The sequence below is a fragment of the Macrotis lagotis genome, chromosome 1 (assembly GCF_037893015.1).
Source record: "Macrotis lagotis isolate mMagLag1 chromosome 1, bilby.v1.9.chrom.fasta, whole genome shotgun sequence".
NCBI classification, from domain to species: domain Eukaryota; kingdom Metazoa; phylum Chordata; class Mammalia; order Peramelemorphia; family Peramelidae; genus Macrotis; species Macrotis lagotis.
In genome coordinates, this window is record NC_133658.1 from 861,403,969 (window position 1) to 861,409,394 (window position 5,426).

The 5,426-nt window shown below is 49.9% G+C and overlaps 1 pseudogene; it reads left to right on the top strand.

Moving 5' to 3' along the window:
* Positions 1–830: 830 nt before the first annotated feature.
* Positions 831–1,532, top strand: LOC141491010 (serine/threonine-protein phosphatase 2A catalytic subunit beta isoform pseudogene; annotated as a pseudogene).
* Positions 1,533–5,426: the final 3,894 nt, after the last annotated feature.

Here is a 5,426-nt window from a genome sequence, read left to right on the forward strand (position 1 = left end):
GAATGAGACGGGGCGGGGCTAGAGAGCCCAAGACATGAGACGGGGCGGGGCCAGAGAGCCTGAGGCATGAGACGGGGCGGGGCCAGAGAGCCTGAGGCATGAGACAGGGCGGGGCCAGAGAGCCTGAGACATGAGACGGGGCGGGGCAGAGAGCCTGAGACATGAGACGGGGCGGGGCCGGAGAGCCCGAGGCATGAGACAGGGCGGAGCCAGAGAGCCCAAGACATGAGACGGGGCGGGGCCGGAGAGCCAAGGCATGAGACAGGGCGGGGCCAGAGAGCCTAAGACATGAGACGGGGCGGGGCCAGAGAGCCTGAGACATGAGACGGGGCGGGGCCGGAGAGCCTGAGGCATGAGACGGGGCGGGGCCAGAGAGCCTGAGACATGAGACGGGGCGGGGCAGAGAGCCTGAGACATGAGATGGGGCGGGGCCAGAAACTCCAAAGCCTTGGTGGGGGCGGAGTCAGGGACTCTGAGGAGCGAAGTGGGGGCGGAGCCAAGCACCCCCAGGTCTGGTGGGGGCGTGGCCAGGGCCTCTAAGGAGTGAGGTGGGGCGGAGCCAAGCACCCCCAGGTCTGGTGGGGGCGTGGCCAGGGCCTCCGAGGAGTGAGGTGGGGGCGGAGCCAAGCCCCCCGGGGCCTGGTGGGGGCGTGGCCAGGGCCTCTAAGGAGTGAGATGGGGCGGAGCCAAGCACCCCGAGGCCTGTGGGGGCGTGGCCAGGGCCTCTAAGGAGTGAGATGGGGCGGAGCCAAGCACCCCGAGGCCTGTGGGGGCGTGGCCAGGGCCTCCAAGGCCTGGTGGGGGCGGGGCCAGGGCGCGGACCCAGGAAGCGCGCGCTGCAGACCCGCACGATGGCGGCCGCCGCCGCCTACCTCATGGAGGACCCGGTGTTCACGAAGGAGCTGGAGCAGTGGATGGAGCAGCTGAACGAGTCCAAGCTGCTGAACGAGAGCCAAGTGCGCACGCTCTGCGAGAAGGCCAAGGAGATCCTGACGAAGGAATCCAACGTCCAGGAGCTGCGCTGCCCCGTGACCGTGTGCGGCGACGTCCACGCGCAGTTCCACGACCTGATCGAGTTCTGCCGGATGGGCGGGAAGTCCCCGGAGACCAACTACCTCTTCATGGGGGACTGCGTGGACCGCGGCGACTACTCGGTGGAGACGGTGACCCTGCTGGTGTCCCTGAAGGTGCGCCACCCGGAGCGCATCACCATCCTGAGGGCCCCGCGGGGCAGCGGCGGCGCGGCGGCGCGCGTGGGGGGCTTCTACGAGGAGTGCCTGCGCAAGTACGGCAACGCCAACGTGTGGCGCTACTTCACCGACCTCTTCGACTACCTGCCGCTCACGGCGCTGGTGGACGGGCAGACCTTCTGCCTCCACGGGGACGCGGGCCCGCCGGCCGAGGCCTCGGCGGGGCCGTGAGGCCGCAGCCGCGCGGGAAGGCTCCTCGCGGGGCCCGGCTGCACACGGGCGGACCAGACGCGCGGCCCGCGCCTCCGCCGGAGAGGTCAGGGTCACGACCCGACGGGGTCACCGGTGCACCACGCGACCCGCAGTGGCGGGAGCGAGGCCGCGCTCGCCGAACCGGAGGACGCGTTCCGAGCGGGAGGCGACTTGCAACAATACTTTTTTAAAAAAACATAAAAATAGACATCGGTATCTGTGTCTGCATTCCACGGACCAAGCATGGGGGCTGGAACCCACCCCCACCTTAATCAATCAAATCTCACCTGCGAGTCAAGACACCCCCCTCCTGCTGCCCTGGGTCACCTCCAAGAACAAGAAGAACGCTAGAACTCCTCGAAGACGGACAATGCCTGGCTTTGCTTACTATAATGTTTAGCACAATGCCTCGTAAACTCAACCTAATAAATGCTTCTTGATTCATCGGCCTGTTGACTTTTACCGTGAACGAATAGATGAACGAGGGAATTCTAGAGTTCTGGCATCTACGATTCTCCTTCAGGACCAGCCCACTAGGGACCGAGCTTGGGAGGGTGTGTCCCATCTAGCTATATGGACGACAGGATCCCCGCCTCACACCTAGAAACCCTGATTCCGGCCCATCCTTCATGCTTTAGTCTGTGTGTGGAAGCAAAGAAGGGTGCAGGGAAATAGGCGGTTCTGGGTTTCTAAACTCTTTTGCTGTTATCTGTTGGTCTGTGACTTCCACAAAACTTTCTCAAATTCCTACCTAATATCTTATGTTGTCCTACAATATATTGAAACCACAATCGTGAAAAGGATAACTGTAGAAAGAATATTTAGACATAGGAGAACCTCATGGTCCCTACAAAGGACAACCAGAATGGCAAAGGGATTGGAAAAAAATCTCACCCTCCAAGGTTTGATGAGAGGACCTAGGAAAAATTTAAGGAAAAAAAGGAAAATAAATCACAGTTCTTATCTTCAAATATTCCAAACATCCTCATGTGGGAGAGGGTTTAGAATTCTTTTGTTTGGCTCCAGAGGACAAAAGTGGAAACAATAGGTGGAAGTTGCTGACAGAAAGATTTTTATGTCAATGTGAAGGAAAACTTCCTAACACTTGGAGTAACCCAAAAGTAAGGAAGGGATTCTAATTTAGACCTTAGCATCTCATCCAAATTTCTCTCTTTACAAATGGAGAAACTGAGTCTCAGGGGAGCTGAAGGAATTTGCCTAGGGTCATACAGGTAGTAACAGAGAATGCATGATTCAAATCCAGCTCCCCTGACTTGCAAGTCATTGCTCTCTCCTTTGCACCGAGATGCCTTAGGAGGCTGTTCAAAGGTAGGCTGAGAGGAGAGGAGGGAAAGGAGTGTGGCATTCCTGCCTAAATCTGGAGCAGGCTATTGAACTTCTGATCTCCTTTCCAAAATAAAGTTTCTCTGATTATTGGATTCCAGGAACCAACCCTGGCCTTAGCACTACAAGTCAAGTCAATAAATATTTATTATGCACCTATTCTACACCAACTCTGAAGATATGGGAAAAAAGTAAAAGATATTCCCTGTTCTCAAAAAGCTCAAAGTCTAATGGGAGAGAAAATATGCAGACAGCTGTCTAGGAACAAGATAAAGCTAGTACATATATATATATATATATTAGAAAATTCTCAGAATTCTCAAGGAGAACTGGAAAAGACTTTCTGTGGAATGTGAGACTTCACTGGGACTCGGATTCAAATCTTTCACAGACCCACCTACTACTCTTAATAGCCATTAGTTATGAAAACACACAAAGGAGCAAAAGTTTCCAGTAATACTCAGATATTTTTAATCAATTTCTTCTTAATGAATCCCAACTTTTATATACATTTGAAAATATAGCAAAGCATCTATGTGCCAGACATTACTTCTTCAATGTGCAAAATGACAGTGATTGGAGTAAATACAGATTGTTTTAGGACTTTGCAGTAACTCCAAAATGGACCAACCCATCCAACCCTACCCCTACTAGGGCTTTCTAGCCCTTGCTATAGAAAACACGGTTCTATACACCCTTGCATAAGATCATGGGGGAAGCACATTGACTAAGGTGGAGTAGACACAGCTTTTTATCAGGGCCCAGGAATACAGAGGACACTAACATAATACTTATTCTGTTGAGTAGCTTCTCAAAAACCATTGAGTTTAGCTTCTGATTAGCAGGAATAATGAGTTAAAACCAGAAGTTGAGAGTGCATTGTTCCTCCCACTCCATTTGCAGAGAACTTCCTCCTAGTCCCACTCCCCAAAACATCCCCATGAAAACCTTCCAAGCAGGGTCTCCCTTTTGTGCCCTCAGGTCATCCCCCAAGAATATTATCTTGGGTCCTCTTCCTCCAGGATCCCTGTTCATCCCCTCTATCTCAAATGAATTTTTGTCTTAAAAAGTTGGCCCCACCAGATCCGTCTCCTGCTGCTGGTCTCTTTTGGACACCAGAGATGGTAGGTCCATTTGCTGATTACCCAGGCAGAGAAGAAACTAGGGCCTTTCACAACTGAAGGGGAAAAAAAGGAGGTCTATGTCATTGGAAGCTGGAGTCTTTCTAATACCTAAGTTTCCAAATTAACCACTAACTGCAACTCCCCAACAACTTTTTACAGTCTGACCTCTGTTAAAGGGACCATATCCTTTTCCAGAACATAACATTTTAAAAAACACATTTAAACAAAACATAAAAAAGACTTTAAAAACAGAGAGAGAGAGAGACATAAAATAGTTTCTCTGCAGGCTTGCACCAGCAAGCATCCCCAGTTTGTCCAAGAGGCAAAGCATAGAGGGAGCCTAGGGCAGAGGCATCATCCAGGCAAGAAGGGAGAGGTTGGGTCAGGGACCAAGCAGACCCTGACAGCATCCTCCTGGGTTTACTGCTCAAAACAGAAGGTTTGAGCACCAGTTAAGAGCATGTAATTACAGGCAGATATATGGCAATAGAATCCCAACCTGCACCATAATGGCCCCATAAAATGGGTTAGGTTTACACACACGCCAAGTCATTTCACATACTGCAAATGAATCTTTTTTTTTCTCAAGGAGAAGAAAGAGCTATAACTTTCCAGGAGTTCATGAATTTCCTAGATTCATGGCCCTTTATGGTTTTGCTCCTAGATGGAAGAATGAACAAGAGAGATTCCAATAAAGTGAAGAATATGGTGAAATCTTATCCTTCTATCAAGTAATCTTAAAGAAAATGTTGATTTCCCCCAACAATCTCTCACATGGAATCATAAATTTATAGCTGGGAAGGAAGTTAAGAGTCAGCTAACCCAACACTCTCATTTTACAGATGAGGAAACTGAGGCCCAAGGAAAAGTATTATAATAATACTAATAATAACCACAAGAAAAATGTGCATACCCTTTGATCCAGCAATACCACTACTTGGGTCTATACCCTGAAGAGATCATGAAAAAGGGTAAAACACTTGTACAAAAATCTTCATAGCAACCCTGTTTGTGGTAGCAAAGAATTGGAAATTGAACAAATGTCTATCAATTGGGGAATGACTTAACAAACATGGTATATGTATGTCATGGGACACTATTGTTCTATTAGAAACCAGGAGGGATGGGAATTCAAGGAAGCCTGGAAGGATTTGCATAAACTGATGCTGAGTGAAATGAACAGAACCAGAAGAACATTGTACACTTTAACAACAACATGGGGTAATGATCAACCTTAACGTACTTGCTCATTCCATCAGTGCAATAATCAGGGACAACTTTACAATACCTTCGACAGAGAATACCATCTGTATCCAGAGAAAGAAGTGCAGAGTTTAAAGGCCAAAGTCTATTACCTTCATTTTTTTTTTAGAAAGTGTCTTATGAGGGGCGGCTAGGTGGTGCAGTAGATAGAGCACGACCCTGGAGTCAGGAGGACCTAAGTTCAAATACATTCTCAGACACAATAACTACCTGGTTGTGTGACCTTGGGCAAGTCACTTAATCTCATTGCCTT